The 24997-nt window shown below is 35.1% G+C and overlaps 1 pseudogene; it reads right to left on the bottom strand.

Annotated features, from left to right (window-relative positions):
- Positions 1 to 2075: 2075 nt before the first annotated feature.
- LOC129504330 (60S ribosomal protein L13a-like) overlaps positions 2076 to 24997 on the bottom strand; it is a 106442-nt pseudogene continuing 83520 nt past the window's right edge.

Raw genomic sequence — 24997 nt, 5'->3', positions numbered from 1 at the left:
CTCAAATAAATAGAATATTTTTTTAAAGATTTATTTATTTATTTATTTATTTATTTATTTATTTATTTATTTATTTATTTATTTATTATGATAGACATAGAGAGAGAGAGAGAGGCAGAGACACAGGAGGAGGGAGAAGCAGGCTCCATGCCGGGAGCCTGATATGGGACTTGATCCCGGGACTCCAGGATCATGCCGAGGCCAAAGGCAGGGGCTAAACCGCTGAGCCACCCAGGGATCCCCTCAAATAAATAGAATATTAAAAAAAAAAAAAAACCTTAACTCTTCCCTAATTAGTCTCATTAATCTGAGAGACTCTTCCTTTAAAAATACAGAATGCTGGAATCCCTGAGTGGCACAGTGGTTGGGCGCCTGCCTTTGGCTCAGGGCGGGATCCTGGAGACCCGGGATCGAATCCCACGTCAGGCTCCCGGTGCATGGAGCCTGCTTCTCCCTCTGCCTGTGTCTCTGCCTCTCTCTCTCTCTCTCTCTCTCTCTCTCTATGTATGACTATCATAAAAAAAAATACAGAATGCTATAAAATAGATCAGAAAATAAGGCAAGTTTCATGGAAATTAAATGCATGAATGTTGCAATTAAACAAAAATAAGCCACAACAATTTAAAAAATGAGAAATTGATAGATGAAGTCAATGGCTTTATGAAAAGTAGGGCAAAAAGACAAGGGTAGTAAATATGAGAGAAAATCTAAAACATGAATATGATTAATTCAAGATGTCTATTGTTTCACAGCCCTCCAGGAGCTTCTCTGATGTAATCTGAAATTGGCCTCTCTACTTAGAGGGCCGGGAGAGGCCAAAGAAAGTGGTAGGCCACTCCAGGTTGGTAGGTGGTGGTTTTAATGAAAAAAGGAACCTACATATGAGGCTTGTCTTGGGTGATAGTGAGACAAATATATCCCTGCACCCACCCTCCAAATCTTAAAAGTTTAATTTTGAATTATTATAAATATCCTTTTAACTGGGTTCAGTCTGGTACACCAGATACAGGTGTTAACACCACATCACTACTTCAAGGCTATGTCCCTTGGAGTGGGAAAAGCAAGCAGAAACCACATCCCAAGAATAGGGGTGGGGGTGAAGAGCCTCTGGGTGTCCAGGTCCAGCTTATGGGTCAATCAGAGGTCACATCCTTTTGATGACTTTCCCCAAAAGTCCAACATTAGAATAGCAGGAATTCCAAAAAGAATAAATAAAATGGAGAAGGCTGCCCCATTGTACATTCCCACTACCTGTGTGAAAGAGTTCCAAATTCTCCACAATGTCACCTAAAGTTATCTTTAAAAGAAAAATTATCCTGACGGATGTGAGGTGCTGCTACCTCAATATGGTTTTGCTTTGCACTTCCTTGGTGATTATTAATGCTTTTCTAGTGAAGAATGAACTTCTTCATATACTTGTTGGCCATTTGTCTGTCTTCTTTGGAGAAATGTATATTCAAATCCTTTGCCTATTTTAAATCTGTTTTTTGTTGTTTTTTGTTTTTAGTATTGGGTTGAAGGAGTTCTTTTTGTATTTTTTTTCTTTAAAAATAAGTTACTAGTTTTGGCACAAAATACTGGGAAAGCACGAGGGCAGTACCTGTGACCCCTTGGCTGTACTTCTCAGAATACACGTCAGGAAATGCTTTTGTATAACACCAGGCTTGGTCCCCAATACCCTCATGCCCTACCAGCTGAGGAGTACAGAACCTGACCATGTGGGGAGTTTACACATGCCCCATTCACAGTGCAGGGTTCCCCTCCAATCATGTACCAGATCTCTTTTGCAAATAGTGAAACTGCACTAGTTATTCCAACTGTACATTTCTTAAAACTCTCACGAATACTCAGGTCACAGGCAATGATGCCTCAAAACTCTTAGAACTGTTTAAGCTCCTTAGAAGACCTTTCTTAATAGCAGTTACTAAGGCCCTTTCTATGTTTCCAGCATTCTAAGCCCCAGGCTGCCTATAGCATCTGGATGGCAGCCCCTGGAAGTCCCCTATATCCTACAGCAAGATGGAGGAAGGCAGGCCAGACCAAGCATGAGGAATAAACAGTACATTGTATTGGGCTCAGACCAGGAATCTGTGGGTCTTGAGGACCTCTGTGTATTTGTCCATTTTCTTCTCCATGTTCTTTTAGACCTGTTTCTGTAGCCTTACAAGCTGTTTTTCCTTCTAGTAATGGATCTTGGCCTTCTTCTCTTCTTCTTCCTCTTCTCCTCCTGAGTGTCTGTTACGGCTTGGTACTTCCAGCCAGCATGAGCCAGGTACCCCAAGTGAGTTAACTTTCATGTAGTCTTCAGTTGCACGCCCTTGAAGGCACCAGGAGCCACCATCTGCTTTTTCTTGTTGTAGGGTGGTAGGATCCCATCAAACATCTGAGGCAGTCCAGGGAAGTCTGGCCTTGCTTGGTTTTATTGGGCAGCATGCCTTCCACTGTCCACCAAAAGATGTGGCTGAGCATCCCGGAAGTGATAGGGGCCATGGGATGGGTTGCTTGTGGAGGAAGGCCAGAAACAACTTGTGTCTGTAGAAATTGCCAGAAATGTTGATGCCCTCACAGCACACAACTATGATCTTCTGGCCTAGCAGGACCTGTTTGGCCACAACCGCTGCCAGGCAGCCCAGGAGATGGCCTTGGCCATAGAGCACCAGGACTGCCCCTCTTCCATCTTCAGCTACTGCCTAAGAAAAGCTCTTGAATTTTGGATATTACTCCTTATTGGGTATATGGTTTGCAAATATTTTCTCCCATTTCTCCCAGGTTGTCTTTTCACTCTGGAGTTTCCTTTGCTGTACAGAAGCTTTTTCATTAGATGCTGTCGCCCACTTGTTTATTTTTGCTTTTGTTGCCTGTGCTTTTGGTGAGATGTCCATGAAATAATTGCCAAAACCAATGTCATAATGCTGCCTGTCTATGTTTTTTCCTAGGACTTTTATATTTCAGGTCTTACATTTAAATAATGAATCCATTTTGATTTGAGTTTTGTTTATGGTGTGAGATAAGGGTCCAATTTCATTCTTTTTTTTATCCAATTTTTCCAGCTCCATTTGTTGAATAGATTATCCTTTCCCCATTGTATATTTTTGGCACCCTTGACCATTGTGCATAGATTTATTTCTAAATTGTCAGTTCTGTTTCTTTGATCTATATGTCCATCTTTAGGCAATACCATACTGTTTTAGTTACCATAGCTTTGTAATATATATTAGGAAGTGTGATACTTACATCTTTTTTTTTTTTTTTTAAGATTGCTATAGTTATCTAAGTCTTCTGTGGTGAAAATGCCATTAGAATTTTGATGGGAATAACATCAAATCTGTGGATTGCTTTGGGGAGTATGGCCATTTAACAATATTAAGCCTTTAATCTATGAACACAGAATGTCTTTCCATTTATTTGTGTCTTTAATTTCTTTCATCAAAGTAGTTTTCAGCATACAAGTTTTTCACTCTTTGCTTATGTTCATTCTTGAATATTTATTCTTTTTGATCCTGTTATAGATAATATTCTTTCCTTTTTGAATAGTTCAGTGTGTATAGAAACACAAGTGAGTTTCATCTATCAATTCGTGTTCTGTAACTTACCAAATTTGTTTATTTGTTCTAACAGGTTATTATTTTTTTGGTAGAGTTTTTAGAATTATGTATAAATAAGATCATGTCACCTATAAACATAATTTTACTTCTTCCTTTCCAGTTTGGATGCCTTCTCTTTCCTTTTCTTGCTTCATTATCCTAGTTTGGACATACATTTGTGCTTTTGAAATATTAGCACATTTATGTGTTATGTAAAATTTCACTCTAGCAGATTTTTTTAAAAAGTCTATATTAAATGACAATGTACTTTGAGTCAGGGGGAGAGAAAAATTGAAAACCTGGAACTTCTTTCAGTTTATTCAAAATAAAAAATATACATAGAATTATGAAAATATAGGTTTACCATTTCCATCATGTAAATTGATCCATTATGTGTTATATAAAAGTTTTGGTCAAATGAACATGGTTTGAAAGGAAGAGTATCTTCAGATGAGTTTGTAAGATATTTTTTATTTTCCACATGTCTGTTCCAAATCATTTCATGTACCCTCCTGTGGTTCTTACATGAATAGAAATAGCATGAACAAAATTTGTTTTTAATTGTTAGAAAAAAATATATTGAAAATAGAGAGCTATTCCATGTTCATAGCCGGTCTCTGAATCCTAGACACTCTAGAAGTGAAAAATTCCAGTCACTATTAAGATTCTAGAAAAGTCATTTTCCTTTATCTGTCAGTGATGCTGGATGATCTTCACATTGTGATTAACTTGTTAATATAGATCGTATTAGCACCTCATCTTTTATTGGCTAAAGAATCTTAAGTAGTATTTTAAACTTAAGTGTGATCTTTGAAAACCCTTTGGATTTATTTGGATTCCACCCATCCTGTGAGATTAGGCTTCCATTGGGTTGATCTGTGGGAGCTGCAGTATCTCAGGTCTTACTCTGCCTTTCTGTTTCCCAATCTTGAGATTTAGTGCATCCCAGACATCCTCTCCCTGCCCTTCCATTGGGATCTGCACTTACACCTGATGACATACAGTTCACCATGCAGACTCTGATTGCACCCTATTTATCTTCCTGGGAAACCCCATACTCTAACTACTTGGACCTGTCCCTGCCCAGGACCCCTGGACGTGTCTCATGATATTCAAAAGAAAGAAAATCCAACACTAAGTCAGATTGTTCATTATACTTATCTCAGTAATCACTTCACTATATATGTGTGTGTGTATACATATATTTATATCATATATAATACATATGTTTACTGTGTAATTTTTAAAATTTATTTTTATATCATTATTTTAAAAATCCAGTGTTTATAATATGAAGGTCAGAGCTTTTCCCCAGAATAAGTTTATAAATTTTCAATTGGCTTGTCAGGCCAATAGCGATACTCCTTGACCAGTTTGATTTCTGAGAAGACTTCATTCAAGTCCTCAGTGGTGATCTGATCAAATGGAATTATGTTTTTCCTCCTCCCAGCTCTTTTTTATACTTTTCAATCCTGGTCTTTTAGGGAGACAAACTCAGCACAACTTTTCAGGTCTTTTTCTTTAGCATCCACCTGGATGGTGTATTTATCCTCTCACACAGGAACCTCTAAGACATTAATCTAAAAGAAATACTTTTTTTTTTTTAAAGATTTTATTTATTTATTCGAGAGAGAGAGAGAGAGAGAGAGAGAAAGAGAGAGAAAGAGGCAGAGACATGGGCAGAGGAAGAAGTAGGCTCCATGCAGGGAGACCGATGGGGAGGGGGCGGGGGGCGGGGATCGATCCCAGGACTCCAGAATCATGCCCTGAGCCGAAGGCAGACGCTTAAGGCAGACGCTTAACTGCTGAGCCACCCAGGCGTCCCAGAGACATACTTTTTTTAAACGAGCAAAGATAGGACACTACTTCTAGATTTTTCTTTGGCTTTTTTTCAAACTAAAGAAAAAGGAAGAAGGTATGCAGACTGTATTTTTACTAAAACTATAGAACCAATAATGATGTTTTTATCAAATTGAAAGAGATCATTCTTAACTCTTGAAAATGTTAGAAACAGCTTTTCCTTCTTCAAATTCCTCTTGGCAGCATATTTCAATGTTTGCTTTTTGTTTGATGTTTTTGTTATTTTTCACAAATACATAACTAATGAATAGGCCTTCAGTTAAGTTCTAGTGAGAGTTAGCCACCTAAAACTCTTAGAAACTGCCAAAACAACAAAGAGAATTATTCAGGGTCTGTTTTATGAAAAAGCCTGCTACTGTTATCATGAATATATAAGTGTTAACCCAGAGCTTAAGTTTGGCTTTATGATATAAAAAAAATTACTAGTTCATATTTATGCTGGTGGGAAGTATGATATAACAATTAAGTCAAATATAATTATGAATATTACAATGGGATCTGGATAGTGAATTTTTTGTGATTTTAATCATAATAATCAGCTATATTTGTCCAGTGATTCTGTTTGGAAACCTAAAGTACTTTGCAAAAACGATTTCACTCATCTTTTTAATATCCCTTTTGTAAGAGGATATTTGAGTGGAGATACGAGACAACTATGCAAGTTGCTTAGTAAATCAGAAGAATGAGGAGAGTTACATACATTCCAAGTGACCCATCATTACAGTACCGCTGTGTCCCTGGATATAACATTTGCATGGGAACAGTTTGCCACATGCTTTAGAATTCTTCAAAAGATTGTACCAAGTGTTAATATTGCCAAAGGCCCCAGGCATTGGCAAAAGCTCTCTCCATTTGTTATCCCATATGTGATATTGTTTGTGTCTTGGTATGTTTAAAACTGGAAAATTTTGTTTATGGGATTTTTAATGTGTGTGCATGATTTTAAGCAAGTATTTTGCGGTCTGGTACTTAGAACAGCCTGTAAATATCCAAATAGATATAAGAAGTTTGAAGTTTACAAAAAATATTCCGAATACTACAGCTACCTTTAAAAGGGAATCAGATTTACAACCTTTAGGATGAAGAACAGGACCCCTCCCCCTAATGGTTGTTAAAGGGCCTAGAAATGTTCACTTGTGACAAGAATAGAAACATAACAAATTCACATTAGATACAGACTCCTTAAGAAGTACTAAGCAACAGCTTATTCATTCACCCATTTAATAAATTTTCACCTCCTGAAAGGTACTATGAAAATCAGTAATTCAATTTTCAGATCTTATGTGCTCTAAGAAATAGAGCTAGTGGAACATCATTGTTTTTCAATGATTAGATTAGAAAACATTAAGAATATTTGACAGGTTGAGGACTACTGATCAGCTCTTCTGTAGGATATCATTCAGTTGGGGATTTGTCTGATGTTTTTCTCATGAGTAGACTAGGGTTATAGGTTTTGGGGGAGACCACAGAGGAATAGTGCCATTTTCAACACATCATATCAAGAGTATATGCTATCAGCATGATTTATCACTGTTTATGTTAACTATCATCACCCAGCTTGAGGTAGTCTTTGTCAAGTTTACTACAGTTAAGCTAGTCTTTTTCTCTCCCTCCCTTTTCATAATCCTTTTTGGAAAAAATACTTTCTGGAGCAATAAAGAGTTCTATTCCTCCTACTTGAGGGTGGAATACCTATATAAGTTATTTGGAAATTCTTCTGTATGGGAGAATTACATATCCTCCCTTATTTACTCAGTCATTTATTTGTATCATTATGAACTCATGGCAAGGAAAGTCTGAGAAGTTCTCAGCCAAGAGAACCCCAAGGAGACATGATAACTAAATGTAATGTGATATCCTGGATAGGATCCTGGAAAAGAATAAGCATGCAAAACAAAAACTGGATATCTAGATAAAATATGGATTTTAGTTATTGAGAATGTATCAGTATTGGTTCATTAATTATAAATATACCATGTTAATACAAGATGTTCATATTAGGGACAACTGGATAAATCTGTTATCTTTGATATAATTCTTAAAAACTGTTCTAAAATTTAAAATCTTATTAAATAAAAAAACTTCTTCACAAAATAATATAAATTAATTCAAGAATTGTCAAGGTCAGGCAGCCTGGGTGGCTCAGCGGTCTAGCGCTGCCTTCTGCCCAGGGCCTGATCCTGGAGACCCGGGATCGAGTCCCACCTCAGGCTCCCTGCATGGAGTCTGCTTCTACTTCTGCCTGTGTCTCTGTCTCTGTCTCTCTCTCTCTCTCTGTGTCTCTCATGAATAAATAAATAAAATCTTAAAAAAACAAAAAGAATTGTCAAGGTCCAGGAATCAAAGTCATACAGTTTTAGTAGAATTGTGAATTGCCACAATCTGTAAGTAACTATCAAAATGTCAATGTGCACATATATTTTGCTACATCAGACTCCTTTCTAAAAATCTATTCAGTAGCAACAAAAGCAATATGCAAGTGTGCCATTGCCACATTTTTTTATAGTAGCTGTAACAAAATATATAAAAAAAATAATTTAAAACAGCCTGCCTAATTATTCAACAAGGAGTAATGGTTGAAGGAACTGTGATACTTGTTCAGAGTACAGCATAATTAAATAATATATGCATATATCCTATTTTAAAATAACCAAGAAGGTGGTATTATATCTGTATAGAATCCTACATACTAAACTATTAATATTAGTTACCTTAGAAAAGTATAATTGGAGTGGGCATTATTAACATTTGCATTATCATCTCTTTTTTGTTTGAATTTATACAACCCTCATTGATTACTTTTGTAATAAGTATACAGCTTTTCTTTTTTAGAAGAAAAGGATACTTTTCCTTTACAGATATTTTATTTTTATTAGCACTTAAACTATAATTTGTTAATATGCTCTTAGACAAACTCAGTTCAATCTCATACTTTCACTAATTGGAAATTATAAAATAGAGCCCCTATCTAAATTTGAGAGAATTAGATGTCATTTAGCTATTAACATTTTCACTCATTTATTTTTTTATTTTTATTTTTATTTTTCATTTTCACTCATTTAATAGTTCTCTAATATGTGCCTCCTGTGCTTCTATTATTAATGCTTGCCTGGGATTGAAAGGTGATAAGAATATCATCCATAATTTCAAGGCTCGTTGTGTGGTTGGGGAGACAGATGACTAATCAATAGAGCAATGTATTAAATAGTCAACTTTACTTTTAAAGGGTTTGTAAGTAAAATGCCATTTTTACCAAACATTGAAAATGAGGTGGAATTTTAAGATTGTAAGACACAGGGTTTAGTAGAAACAGGTTTGGAGATATGTGGAATGAAATAAATTTGTAAAATTAAGAAAGAGTCACATCATATATATCTTAATTGCTATGTCTTGGATGCCTATCATTTTATCTCAGTTCTTTTAAATTAAAAAAAATTATTTTATTTATGATAGTCACACACACACACACAGAGAGAGAGAGAGAGAGAGAGAGAGAGAGAGGCAGAGACATAGGCAGAGGGAGAAGCAGGCTCCATGCACCAGGAGCCTGACATGGGATTCGATCCCGGGTCTCCAGGATCGTGCCCTGGGCCAAAGGCAGGCGCCAAACCGCTGCGCCACCCAGGGATCCCCAATTCTAATTTTTATCCAGTACTATTTAATAAGCTTAGACTTTAATCATCACTTATGTAGTCAATTCAAGAGGATTGTTTTCCTTCTTAAAGAGATTGAGAAGAAGTGATTAAAATATTATCAATAAGGTAGTAGAATATATAATGAATGCTGAGGTATGTTACTACATAAATTCACAGGGATCATTTTATGGTTCTGGAATGAAACCAACTATGTCATACCTAAAACATCTACATAGTGATGGCTAAGAAATAGACCACTATACATAATTAGGAAAAATCTGATGATAGTTGTGAGGTACATAGGATATTATGAGATGTAATATACAATTAGAAGATGTACAAGTATAAATTCTTTATCTAGAAACCAGCTAACTAGGAAATAAATTATCTGTGTCTCTAAATATGGATAAGGATGTTTATGTACACATTACTATGTGTGTGTGTATAAACAGATGCAGACATTCTCTTTATGAGAGAGATGCAATTTTTAAAAAATATATCTACGAGGCAGAGATTTATTGGTCACTATGCATTAAGCCTCATGCTTTTTTTTTTTTTTTAAGACTTATTTATATTAGAGAGCACAAGTGGAAGGAGGAGCAGAGGGAAAGGGAGAGGTCTAAAGTAGACTCCCCGTTGAGTAAGAAGCCCAACATGGGGCCTGATCCCAGGACTCCTGACACCACAACCCTAGCCAAAATCAAGAGTTGGATGATCAATGGACTGAGCCGCTCAGGTGCCCCAAACCTCATACTCTTAAGCAAGAATGTAAGAGATAACAAATGATGACTCAAGGCACTGTAAGACCCCAAGGCCAAAGAATATACTGTGTTTACTCAAATAGGGGAAGAGGAAATTGTGATTTTAAATATTTTAATAAAAATAATTTTAAGATGTAAATGATTAATCCAAAAACCTAATTCCTTCAAAAATTACATAATTCAAGTCCTTTTGAATTTTGAATTGTAGACCCTATTAAAAATCATTAAAATATTAACACATTTCTTTTGTTACAAAAAACCAAATGCAATAATGCTATAATATTGTTAGAAACAAAAACTTTTACATTCATCATAACTAGCCAATTGTCCAGCTAGTCAAATATTTAATAATGAATTAAAAATAGAATATTATGTTTCCTGAAAGCAAAAGTACATATGAAAGTTGAATGAAGAAGGAAAAAACAAGGTTGTCCAAGTGTCAATTCAAAAAGTGTTAACATTTGTTACTACATGTGAACAATGCAAACATTTATGTTAATAGATTTTTTAAATGTTTATTAATAGACATGAAAAATAATAATGCAAACTACATAAAAATTACACATCTAAACACCATGTGATGATTTACTGGAGACATTATCAAATCTTCATGATTATAACCAGAATAGAAACTGTGTTTTGTATACTCACATCAGTGTGTCTCTTTCAAGTATTAAATGATGTGAGCTAGTGATATGAATAACATCCCAAAATAAAAGTCATGTAGTTTTGTGTTTTTGACAAAAATATCTGAATTATGATCATTTTAGAGAATATGATTAGATTAGGTAAGTAGGTCAGTAGGTAGGTAGGTATGTAGTTGATAATCTTGAGTACATAAATGTTTTACTTGCAGACTTTATACAAAGTTGTCCTGTATCTCTGAGTATCATAAAACTTCTGTGCATTTAGATTTCTCCAATTACAATATTGGAGATCACAGTAGCAGGTTAGTTTCTCTTTTTAGAGAAATCTCTCTAGAGAAATCGCTCTAGAAATCCCTTTAGAGAAAGGCCTAGAGACTTCCAAACCCATCTACCCTTATTCTCAAGGAGGCTAAGGCAACAATCATTGGGATTGTTTTTCGCCAGGAGGAAGAAGAGTCCAACAGTGACTGAGATTTAGAGACCTGCCTGACTAGATCTCAAGGTTATTCCCATGTGGTTGCTTTGTGCTTTGGTTTCCTATCATGAGCAGTCCATGGTTTTTCCTTGTTGATGAATGTTTTCATTACCTTATTATGTTAGATCTTGCCTTGCACATTGGAATTTGCTTTCTTATATTTTAATGTATTTAATCATTGATATTCTGCTCAGACTTCTATGCGTCATTGCTGCATTGGGACTGCCATGCTACATAGTCCAGTGCTACTCTATTGAGTGTGTCAGTGATGAGAATGTACTGGTAGGCAACCTAGCATGACCTTGAGGCATTTTGTGGACAAATTAGCTAAACTATTGTTTTTTTTTTCTGTTATGTTTGCTTCTTTCAAGCTTATAGAATGTGAAATAATGCTGCCTAGGCTTATATCTAAATTATAATTTATGAAGTCTGCCAGTAAGTTATTCAGAGAAGTCCCTGAATATCTTTAGATATTTTTCATTTAAAAAAAAATCAGTGAATTTTTTGAGAAAGAATAGTGTGTTATGGTACATAATGTGTATTTTAAAATATTTAATCATCGTAAAAATGCACATTGTGGAAAGAAAAGTGGGTAAAATAATGCGAAAAGTGGAAGAACCCTAGAAAATTGAGGTTTTTTTTAATGTTGGCAGACATGAAAGAAAGCAGGCTTGTCAGGAAAATGAAGAGAAATTAGAATTTAGGACGACGATGCAATGCTAATTAGTGAGTTTTATATGCAGAGATAGAAAGAAACGGGAAAGGGGACAGGATACCCATAATTGTGCTTTGTTTAACTTGCTGTTTGGTTAGCCAGAGCTTTTACAACTAGCTCTTTTATAGGTATGATATCTTTATGCAGCTGTCCTTTTCTTTTTCGGACTTGGTTGCCTTTGTACACATTTCAAATGTTTTTGATCAAGTGTATATACAGCCCAATGTGTTTTCCCTGAAAGCACTGTCCCTTGACTAGAGAGAGCCTTAAATTAGCTTTCACCAAGAATAAAGGTAAGAGAAGAGGGGTGGGAGGATGATAGGAGCCAGGATGCTGGCTATGTCTTTAACAGTTTAAAAGAGATTTGAAGGGAGAGGACATGACCATTGAAAGTCTGTTGGCTGGTCAAAGAAAGTGCCTCTGCATAGTGGAAAGATTAGTAAAATACCGAAGATTCATGTGTAGCATTGGTTATAATCACCATTCCCTTTTTCCCCAGTTGGATGAAGTAAAAAGTGAAGTTCCTGCACAAATTCGGTGCCCTTGTCTCCTTCAATGCTGGCAGTGACCTGCACAGATAGGATTTCACATTCATACATACAGGCGGGCTAGTCTCCCCTGTTATCCTAGTGCTTCATGGTTATGATCTAAGACCTTCTGCTTCTCTCTCAGCATAAACCTTTCTTCTTTGGGAAAAAAATAAAAGGCGCTGGGCTAGTGGGGATAGAATATATTATTTCATTCTATTTGAGGCCTTCTGATGACTCAAGATTAACTAGACCACTGAATAATCTCATTTAGCTAAACAGGCATGCAGCTCAAATTGGATCATTCTGTTTTGTTCAGCACAGGAAGAAATAGGAACAAAACACATTGAAAGAAAGTACAAGTAGTATTAATTGAAACAGTCATTGTTAAAACAATCTCAACAGGATAATCCAACATTTTTTTGTTAAACTTGGGTCTCTGGTATTAAGAAGAAAGGAATTTTATTTGTGAATTTTAATTTTCTATATCATCCCTGTGGGTAATAAATATATTCATATATGATGAACCTTTATAAGATATTTATGATGTTTATACTTGATAATTGCATGTTTGCACAATGTAGCAAAGGGAAAGAATAATATAGTCAATTAATCTTCAACGAAGCAGGCAAGATTACCCGGTGGGAAAAAGACAGTCTCTTAAACAAATGGTGTTGGGAAAACTGGTCAGCTAGAGGCAAAGGAATTAAACTGGACCACTTTCTTACACCATATACAAAAATAAACTCAAAATGGATTAAGGATATAAATGCCAGGCCTGGAACCATAAAAATTCTAGAAGAGAGCCTAGGCAATAACTTCTCTGACATTGGCCATAGCAGCTTTTTTTCTAAATGTGTCTCCTGAGGCAAAGGAAATAGAAGCAAAAATAAATTATCGGGACCACATCCAAATAAAAACCTTCTGCCCAGCAAAGGGAAATAATCAACAAAACTAAAAGGCAACCTACAGAATGGGAGAAGATATTTATAAATTACTTATCTGATAAAGGGTCAGTATCCAAAATATTTAAAGAACTTACAACTCAATTCCCTAAAAACAAATAAAAATGGGCAGAAGGCATTAATAAACATTTCTACAAAGAAGACCTCCAGATGGCAAACACATGAAAAGATGCTCGGCATCACTCATCATTGAGAAAATGCAAATCAAAATCCCAATGAGATAGCACCTCACACCTTTCAGAATGACTAAAATAAAAAATACAAGAAACAAGAAGTGTTAGCAAGGATGTAGAGAAAAAGGAACTCTTTTGCACTGTTGATGGGAATATAAAGTGGTACAGCCACTGTGAAAAACATTATGGAGTTTCCACAAAAGTTAAAAATAGAACTACCTTATGGTCCACTAATCACACTACTGGGTATTCCCCCTACCAAAAAAAAAAGGAAAAAAAAAAAACCCACACTAATTCAAAGGGCTACATGCACCCCAATGTTTTTAACAGCTTATTTACAATAGCCAGGTTTTGGAATCAGCTCAAGGGTCCATTGATAGATAAATGGCTAAAGAAGATGTTATATCAAACACACACACACACACACACACACACACACACACATACCACATACACATACAGAGGAATATTATTCAACCATAAAAAGAGTGAAATCTTGCCATTTGTAATAACATGGATGGATCTAAGAGAAATAAGTCAGTCAGAGAAAGTCAAATTGCATATGATTTCACTCATATGTGGAATTTAAGAAACAAAACACATGAGCAATGGAAAAAAAAACAAAAAAGAGACAAACCAAGAAACATATTCTTAACTATAGAGAACAAACCAATTGTTACCAGAGAGGAGGTGGATGGGGAGATGGGTGAAATAGGTGATGAGGATTAAAGAGTGCACTTATAATGAGCACTGGTGATGTATGGAATTGTCGAATCACTATATTGTATACCTGAAATTAATGCAGCATTGCATGTTTAATAGAATTTTGAAGAAAAGCATAATAAAGGCAGTATACAAAAGTAGTCATTTTTTATGTTTACAAAAGATACCTCATCAGGCTATTCTTTGAAAATACTGTTATTTGTCCCAGGGGGAGTTTATGCTAGCAACTTGTAGGTAAAATCTGTAGCCAGATACTTAGGAGCTAGTTTATGGATATAGGGTGGGATACAAGAATGTTATAAAGGAAAAAGTTCACCTTCTTATTAGAAAAACATATCCTTAGGCCTTTGGAAGAGGAATTAACCCATTGGGCTCCCAATGGAGATATATATATATATTTTTTTTAAGATTTTTTTTTTTTATTTATTCATAAGAAACACAGAGAGAAAGGGCAGAGACACAGACAGAGGGAGAAGCAGGCTCCATGCAAGGAGCCTGATGTGGGACTCGATCCTGGGTCTCCAGGATCAGGCCCTGGGCGGAAGGTAGCACTAAACTGCTGAGCCACCCAGGCTGCCCCCTGGATATATATTTAAAATAAATTTTACATTTCAGAAATATTATTAAGAGGTATTATAATTCATCAAAGTTTACTATTCTAGCTCTAACTTGCGCGCTTAATTCAGAAAAAGTGTTGTCTCCTTTCTATCTACCTGTATGTATGTCTGTCTCTATATCATCTATCATCTGTCTGTATCATCCATCTACCCTACTATATCCATCCATCCCTCCCCCCATCTACCTACCTACTCACTTACCAATCACATGCATTAATCTAGCTCTCCTTTATCTACAAATCTATTTAAACTAATACCTATTAGTCCATCTATTAATTTATTTTGGACTTGTGATAGAGTGATTATAGTTCCAAGTTCTTAGGACACTTAGAAAATTATGCCCTTTTGCTTTTCCCCTTCCTTCAGTCCATTCTTTCTTCCTCCTTTCCTTCTTTTCCTTCTCTTTTAATGCTTTCTCTACTTACATTCCTGTCTTACCCTAAGTAGGAGATAATTTGATTGGAATTCTTATCATTTGAATAATTTATTTGCATATTCTTTTGCTTATGTGCATATATACACTTAATTTACATAAATGCTATTATGTTATAAACTCATTCTATTTTTTTCCACCCAGAACCATGTTTTAAATATCTGTTGATGTTTCTGTGTTTAGATCTAGCTTTTTTCCCTAACTGATGCACAGTATTAGAGTGTTCATGCAGCACATTTTATTGCCCATTTTCCCTGATGATGTACACCTGGGTTGCATTCAAGTTACTTGTATTAAAAACAACACTGGGATGAACATTCATGTATACTTTCTCACACTTATGCAAGAATTTTTCTGGAACATACATCCAGGACATGACTTTATCTAGATCACAGCATAACCCTACATTGAATTTAACTTAAAATTGTCACCTTATTCTTCAGAATGGCTGGGCCAATTTAAACTCCCACAAGTAGTTCATGAGATTTTTCATATCTCCATTTCCTTAGACACTTGAATTATCTAGTTTTCTAATATTTTCCCACTGTATTAAGTATAAATTATTATGTCTTCATCTTAGTGGCCTTCTTTTGAGCCTTCTCTTTTGTGAAATGCTTGTTCACATCCTGTATCTATTTTCTCATTTTGATTTGCTGTATTTTTATTATGTATTAGCAAAAGTTCTTCATATATTCTAGATATTAAACCTTTGTTGCTTTTAGATATTGCAGATATCATCTGTGAATAATAGAAAACAGGTTTATTAACTTTGTCCATCATATCTTTTTCTTGACACACAGCCTTCATTGGATGCTGTGAATTCATGTGCTTTTCATCTGTTACCTTTTATTAATCTTTATTAACTTTATTGATTTATTTCTCACTATGATATCTTTGATTTGGGGAGTGTGTACCATTTTTGCATGAAATGGAATAGAAATCCAGTTTTAGTTTCTCTATATAGTGAGCCAGTTTTCATATATCACTAAGTACCCAGTCATTAGTTCATTGATCCATGTCTTACTTAAAATCCATGACTTTCTTTTTTTTTCCAGAAAAAATGAAAGCTAGTACTCAATGAAGAGACATTTATAAAATGGTGAAAGAAAAAAAAAATGTATATCATCAATCCAAAATTCTATGCCCCGGGAAAATACCTTTTAGAAATGGTAGGGTGCGGAGAAAGACATTTTCAGACAGATACTGTGGGAGTTTATTGCTAGAGACATACTTTATAAGAAAAATTTAAAATTTCTTTAGGCCCTTGCAGTACATGTAAAGCAGTGTAAGTATTATTTAAAAATTTAATTTGATTAGTTAAATATATGTATTGTAAAGCCTAAGAAAATCACTAATTTTCCCTAAAAGAATGGCAATCCATAGAGGCAATAAAATAGAATAATAATTGTTGCTCAATTAAATCAAAAGAAAAAAAATAGGCAAAAAAAAAGAGATGGAACAAATAGTAAACAGCTGTACAGATGAAAAATTTTGGCCAAATATATCAAAATGATATTAAATGTTAATGGCCTAAACATACCAGTTAAAAGGCAGATGTTGTCAGATTACATTAAAACAAGAGATCAAACTATATGATGTCCATACAAATCTATCTTCAAATATGAAGATATAGATAGAATAAAAGTTAAGAGCATGGCAAAAAATATACAATGCAAACCCCAGCCAAAAGAAAACTAGAATACCTATATTAATATCAGATAAAACATAATTCAGAACAAAGAATAAATAGGGATAAAGTCACCACATAATAATAAAAGTCAGTTTTTCTAAGACATGACAATTGTAAGTGATTTGCACCTAAATCAGAACTTTAAAATATATCAAATAGAAAGATAAAACTGAAAAAAAATATATATGGTTATAATTAGAGGATTTGAAACTCCAGCATCGTTAGCTGATAGAACAAATATGTAGAAATTGGTAAGCATATAGAAGACTTGAACAACACTATCAATTGATCTAATTAGTCTTTATAGAACACTACACACCCAACAAAACAAAAAACAAACACTATTCTCAAATGCATGTTGAACTTTCACCAAGATAAACTGTATTCTGGTCCATAAAACAAATCTTAAATTAAAAAAATAAAAGGATACTGGGCAGCTCTGGTGGCTCAGCGGTTTAGTGCCGCCTTCAACCGAGGGTGTGATCCTGGAGGCCCAGGATCGAGTCCCATATCAGGTTTCCAGCATGAAGCCCGCTTCTCCCTCTGCCTCTCTCTCTTTCTCTCTCTCTTGAATAGATAAATAATTTTTTTTTTAAAAAAAGGATACAGAATATGTTTATAGCAGAAAACTGAATTTGATTAGAAATCAGTAACAGAAATGTATTTGAAAAATTGCTGGATATTTGGAGATTTAAAAACACACTTCTAAAGAATGCATAGATCAAATGGGAATATTCAAAGGAATTTAAATAATGAAAATAAAATTTCAACACTTGAAAATTTAGGAGAATGAAAATAAAAATTCAACATATGAAAATTTGGGTGATGCAGTTAAAAGTAATAGATCAGTAATTTAAGCCTCCACTTTAAGAACTGCTTTGCCTAATTTACAGATGTATGGATATTTTCTAATTTTTTGTTATTATTGCATTTCAGGTTTATTAGCATATTCTCTGTGATTTAAGTATAATGAATTTTTTTAGTATTGCATTATGAGTCAGCATATATTCAATTATATATCTATGTGCATTTTAAAGAAACATACTTTTCATTTATTTTATTGTTAACTAGGTCAAATATAGTAATCATGCTATTTATTCTGTATACTTCCTGCTTTATTGCCTGATTATTCTACCATTTAATAAGTTGTTAATTAAATACCCAAGATTACATATTTTGTTATTTCTTCTTTGACAGTATTTTGGGACAATGCATTTGTCCCTCTCAAGTTCAAAGGTAGACATTTTAAGGTGGATTCTCACAGTTTATCTTATTAGTTCCTAAAATTCATGCTTCTTCATGTTCTTGAATTATTGACATTTCTCTGTGATAGATTTTTGAGGAGGGAGGCAGCAATTCAAGCTAGTTCTTGTCAGACACTAGAAGCCAAGTCCATAGGCTTAGTTTTACCCATTTCTCAAAACTCATAATTAATTAGTTATAGTTACATATATGTGTGTTTATTTATGTATATGTACACGGAAGTATTGATATTGAGTTTTATGTGTATAACATACTACCCTGGCTTATGTTATTTTGCATATGACAATGTAACTTTTTAACCTTTATTTGGTGTCCTGCTGAATGTTTTCATAGGAAAACTAACGAAATATAGGACTGAATTTTCAAAGACTATTTACTTGAACTTGTGATTGGCTCACTGCCTTTCCATAAGTAGATGTTTCCTTGAATTGTGCAGCAATAATTGGACACTGGAGAGCTATTATTTGTGGGACCTCTAAGTAAATTTTGTTTTAATGCAAAGCCAAAGTGGAGTGCTGGTAAAGGGTATCTGGAAATATGGCTCAGTGTATGTAGTGGTTTTATATGGAAAACACATTTCCTTTGCACTAGGGCATAACATCTAAAAAGTTGGCAATCTGTATAATCCTTGATACTTCTGGATAATGTCATAATCAGAGATAAAGGAACATAAGTACATTAACATCTCCAAAGTGGAGCACTGTTTCTTGCCTTTTTAAGTTGATTTTTCTGACATTTTTTTTGTATAAGATTTTATTGCTATTTAAAACCCATATTTAAGAGAAATCATTTAGGGAATATATTACCAGTTGTGGACTTTTTGTGAAATTTTATGAAACAAACTAAGCACTAACTAACTGGTTTAGAATCAAGAGTATTATGTGTTGTGACTACTTCCCCTTTTCTAGCAAAAGAGTTTGGGAATACATCAGAATGATATCTTAAGAATTATGCTGAGGTCAGGGCACTGTAGTGTGTCCATTTCTGGATGCCTGATGGTAAATTTCAGGGATCTGAAGAATAGGGAGTGTCTGAAAGAGTTCTAAAATAAAGGTGATAAGAGAGAAAGTTAGTGCCTTGGAAATGTTTCAACAAGAATTTGTCAGGATGAGATCTAAAGATGGAACACAAGGGAAAAAATACACAAGGCTTGAACAGGTATTTTTTTTTTTTATGTAAACATGTATGCATTCAGTGTTTTTTTTTTTTGTTTTTGTTTTTTTGTTTTTTTAGCATGCAGTGAATTCCAAAACATTTTGAAAGGATTATCACTTATCTTGTTTTTTACATATATATATATGTATACACACACACACATATATTTTTATACATATATATGGAAATGAAAATTTATTATATATATATATTTATATTTATATTTATATATTATATATATAAAATGAGGGAACAGAAGACTAATTGAAGACAAAGCAGGAGCCCAGGGCAGCACATTGATAAGTCCTTGAAACAGGCAGAGTGACATTCCTCTAGGACTCAACTGCCTGGATGCTAATACTTTGCTAAGGGCAAAAGGCAATCTTAGCCCAACCCCCAGGATCCTGTAAGTCTACTTTAACATATAAAAATTCCTTTAGAAATTTCCTTTATCTCTACCCCCCAAGATACATGTTGGCAATCATCCCCCAAGCACGGCCCACCGATGTACATCTGAAGGGTTTCATGACTCAGGTTTTATTAAACGGTAATAAGTGACCTTTTCCCAATAATAGCTAGCCCCCTCAAGGTCCTGGAAATCTTGCTTCCAAAATTCCTTAGAGAGTACCCTATCCTCAAACCCCTCCGAACTTCCAGGTATATAATCAGCCATTCCGCACACAGGCCCTGTAGGCAGCAGCTCTTCCTGCCCACAGGTCCTGTCCCCGTGCTTTAATAAAACCACCATTTTGCACCAAAGATGTCTCAAGAATTCTTTCTTGGTCATCAGCTTCAGAACTCACCCCACCAAACCTCACCTATATTTCAAACTTCATCATATATAATTTATATATAATATCCCAGAAACAGATCATTAAAATTTTCCTCACCAAAAAATAATTGGTACTTTTAAATGTCTTTGCGTGTTTTACTTGAAAAACTTTACTCCATTGTATTTTGAGCAGATAGGGATTGAAATCCTGTTTTATATGCTTTAAAACCTATCTGAGTTTAGAAAAAAGCATCTGGACAGTAATAATACTTTCTCTTTTCTTCTCTTTCTTACTTGTCTTACCTCCAGGATGTTCAAGGTAAATGCATGCTGCTGAGGTTTCTTTTATGTTCAATATTTACAAAACAATTTGTTTTCCTCCTTTAGACCTGTGTGTCACTAGCAAATAATAGCAGTAGATCAATTTGTAGCATTGTTATTTCAATATGAATCTTTTGCAAAAGTAAATACGGTCATTAGGACAGCTTTGAGAAATTATTGGAAGCTCTCTTTTATTAAGTGATATTGACCAGTGAGATACATCTTTTTCACCGATTACTTGGAGCCTTTTGTTTAAATCTAGACTTTCCAAAAAAGGCAAAGGGATTACATGCTTAATGAATGTGACATATATGCATATTTAAGATAATAAAACAGATGTTTTTGCATAAACTTGCTCACTAGAGATATCTGACACAAATCTCTTAAGCTTTTGCTACACTAGAAATAAACCCAAAATTATGATCAACTGCCCAATACCTACGTCCATGTTATGTGTAGTGTGGTTCTTTGGAGATTAGTGTAAAGCATCCCTCTTTTTTTCATACATGTTGAGAGTGATAGAAAAATTGGTACTTCTTCCTTTATAACTTTATAATCAGCAGGTTTGGAGAGGGAGGCCAGAGATATCTTTCTATATTATCTTTTGATTATAAAGATGTAGTTTTGCTCTCCCTCATGAACCTTATATCTACTATCACCGTCATTCTAATTTAGCAATGTATGTGTGTATGAGTGTTAATGAGGGTGTGTGGTGCATTTGTGATTGAAAGGATACACATATTTTTTGTTTTTTATGTTTCATTTTTATATTTTTAAATATTTTATTTATTTATATATTTATTTTTCATTCATTCATTCATTCATTTCTCAAGAGAGAGAGGTAGAGACATAGGTAGAGAGAGAAGCAGGCTCCTCGTAATGGGACTCGATCCAAGGACCCTGGGATCATGATCTGAGCCAAAGGCAGACACTCAACCACTGAGCCACCCAGGTGCTCTTTGTGTGTGTGTGTGTTTTTTTTTTCAGGTGCTCTTTTTGGATTTTTAATTTTAATTTTCACTTTACGTATAGCATATAATGATTCAGCACTTATATGCAATTTTGCAGTGCTCGTCAAAATAAGTGTACTCTTAATCAGCTTTATCTATTTCACTCATCATCCCACCCACTACCCCTCTGGGAAGACTAGTTTGTTCTCTGTATTTAAGAGTATGGTTTTGTTGTTGCTGTTGTTTTTTTGCCTTTTTTCTTCTTTTTTTGTGTGTTTTGCTTTTTTGTTCATGTGTTTTGTTTTTGTTTCAAATTGTATGGTATTTGTCTGTCTGACTTATTTCATTTAACATTTTATCCTTTAGGTACACCCGTGTTGTTACAAATGACCAGATTTCATTCCTTTTAATGGCTGAGTTTTATATACATACATATATATGTACAGGTTATATATACACATGAGCAACATCTTCTTTATCCATTCATTTATTGACTATACTTGGGTTGCTTCCATATCTTGGCTATTGTAAATAATACTGGAGTAAACACAGGAGTGTTAGAATCTTTTTTAATTAATATTTTCATTTTCTTTGGGCAAATAGCTATAGTGGAATTAAGGGATCACATAATTGTATTTTTGAGGAACCTCCACACTGTTTTTCACGGTGGCTATGCTAGCTTGCATTCCCAGGAACAGTGTATGAAGTTTCCTTTTTCTCCACATCTTTGCCACTACTTGTTATTTCCTGTGTTTTTGATTTTAGCCATTCTGACAGGTATAGGTGATTATATCATTTACCACCTGATAATTAGTGATGTCGAACTTCTTTTCATGTGTCTGTTGACAATCTGTATATCTGTATGTCTTCTTTGGAAAAATATCTATTCATGTCTTCTTCCCATTTTTTTAAAAGATTTTATTTAATTATTGGAAAGAAAGAGAGAACATGAGTCAGGGGGAAGGGTGGAGGGAGAAGCAAACTCACTGCTGAGTGGAGAGCCTGATGTAGGGCTTGATCCCAGGACCCGGAGATCATGACTTGAGCCAAAGGCAGACACTTACTTAACTGACTGAGCCACCCAGGCACCCCTCATTCTTAAATCAGATTATTTTGTTTGTTTATTTTTGATGTTGAGTTGTATAAGTTCTTTATATATTTTGGACACTAACTTTTTGTCATCTATATCATTTGCAAATATCTTCTCTCATTTGGTACATTGACTTTTGTCAATTGTTTCCTTTGCTGGGCAGAAACTTCTTATTTTGATATAGTCCCAATAGTTTAATTTTGCTTTTATTGTCCTTGCCAAAGGAGACAGATCTAGAAAATTTCTTTCTCTTCATTGAAGGTCTCACTGAGGTTCTTCACTCTTTTTTTTCAAGCCAAGTAAGTACCCTTATGACCATTACTTTTGAGTTCTTTATCCAGAATATTGCTTATCTTCATTTCATTTAGCTCTTGTGCTGTAGTTTTATCCTATTTTTTTTCATTTGGGACATATTCCTTTGTCTCTTCATTTTGCCTAACTTTCTGTTTGTTTCTATGTATTAGGCAAGACAACTATATCTCCTGATTTTGAAAGTAGTAGCCTTATGAAGAACAGGTCCTGTGATGGTCCTGTAGCACAATGCCCCTGTTCGCCAGAACTAGGTCTTCAGGATTATCACCTATGGGGTTGTGTGTGCTGTACTGTTGTGGTTGAGCTGCATTTGCCTTTAGTCCAGTCAGTTACAATGGCCTACTTTGTCTGCTGTGGGTACTTTAGCAGGGTTGGGACTGATCTGGGTTCACCATGGGCTTATAGTTGGGCAATGTCAGCAGTTAGGCCAGACTCCATCAGTCCATTTGTTGGGGCTGTAGTACTCACCTGTAGAGTGCTCACCCTGCCTTCTTCCCTGAGATGTTCTCATTGGTGGGTAGGCCAGCAGTCAGACCAAATGCCTGCACCCAATCCATCTTTTGGGGTACAGCAACCCTGAACTGTAGGTATATGCTGTCCCTGAGTGCTTTTTGTTGGTGAGTGGGGCCAACATCCAGATCAGGTGCCTAGCCCCATTCCATCCGCTAGGGCTACAGAGGCACCAATCACTAGGGCATTCTCTGTACTTTGCCAGTTATAAGATCCGGCTGTTAGGGCTGTAGTTAGACTGGTATGTAGGGCCATCTTCCTCTTTCCCCAGGAGGAAATAACTTTGGAGTGGTGCTGGTCCCTGCTGGGGCAGCATGGAAAATGAGCCATGACAAGAGCTCCTTTGGAGGGACTTCTTCTGGATGGGACAGGTTCAATGGGACAGATCTGTAGGAGAAAACACAGGCAGTGTGTGTGATGTTAGCAAGATGGGGGGGGTTGTTTTTGCTGGTTTTGGAAATGTCAGGCTATAAGGCTTGCAGGATGAGGAGGAGAGAAATGGTTCCCATAAGCTTTTTTGTTCTTGGAGATGTCTCCTAAAGATCTCTGCTCCTCCAGCACATGTTCTGCAATTAATAAATAAAAGATCTTTATGTAGACCCCAGGTACTTTTCAAACTATTTCTTCTACACTGTATCTCCATGGGGTTGTTTATTTTGCTGTCTGTTTCCTATTGCCCTCCATCACTCCCAGAACTAAGCCTGCTGATTTTCAAAGTGTCTAGAGTTAAGCCCCACTGGTATTCAAAGCTGCATATTCCTAGTCCAGGTCCCTGCCTGAGTTGCCTAGTGCAGAGTCTGCTCCTGTCTCTTCTCTGTGCTTGTGGTGTCCTTTCCATCTGTGGTTAGTTTCTCCAGGAGTTTGGTTCCCTACTGCATCTCTTCCTCTTCTACCCTTTCCATGTGGCCTCCTCTCTAGGATTAACTGTAGAAAGTCTGTGTGTCAGTGTTTGAGTCACTTTCTTGGTTGACTGCTATCTAGATGTGTCTGTGGAATGAGGTAAGTTTAGGATTCTTCTATTCTGCCTTTTTTCCAGAAGTCTCTGAAAGGATATATATCAAAATATGTATAGTGATTATTTCTAGATACTGGACATATGGATGACAGCTCTTTTTACTTTTATATGTGCTTTCTTAATTCAATATATTTATTATGTGTATATATTATTTTTGTAATACCGAAAATATTTTTAAAATAGAGATTAATAACTTGATGGAATAAGAAACTTAGAGTAATTAGAAGTAATGTCTCAAAAAAATAATGTCTCTTTTGTTACTTTTTCTGTGTATGGGCATGGTATAAAGGACTATAAGAGCCTACCATAAATATTATTTGGAATGTAGATAAATAAATTTGAAGAAGTATAATACTTTAATTAAAATAGGGATGTTAAAATACCTTGGAATTGGAAGAGACCTTATAGGTCCAATTTTTACTTACATGATTATTCCCTTAAAAAATGACTCTTCTTGCTATATTGCATTTGTGGCATTACTTGCTAGTTTATCTATGCCACTGAATGTTTTCAAGGAAAGGAAATATCTTTCTTGTTTTTATTTTCCAAGTGTCTGATATATGAGATATCCTCAAGAAACATTTGTTGAACAAATAACTTGATGAATAAATGAATGCACAGGAGGCTACCTTTTCTAGCTTTGTATGGATTTCTCTATTAAAAATATTAGAATTTCCTCAAGTGAATGACAGCACAGCTTGTATAAATTTCAGTCTTCAGGTCAGTGTTCTGTTTATATTGACCTGCCCTACGACCCAGCAATTGCACTGTTGGGGATTTACCCCAAAGATTCAGATGCAATGA

Source organism: Nyctereutes procyonoides, unplaced genomic scaffold, assembly GCF_905146905.1.
Source record: "Nyctereutes procyonoides isolate TBG_1078 unplaced genomic scaffold, NYPRO_anot_genome, whole genome shotgun sequence".
NCBI classification, from domain to species: Eukaryota; Metazoa; Chordata; class Mammalia; order Carnivora; family Canidae; genus Nyctereutes; species Nyctereutes procyonoides.
The sequence above is the reverse complement of the archived record's forward strand: the minus strand, read 5'-3'. Positions and strand labels throughout refer to the sequence as shown.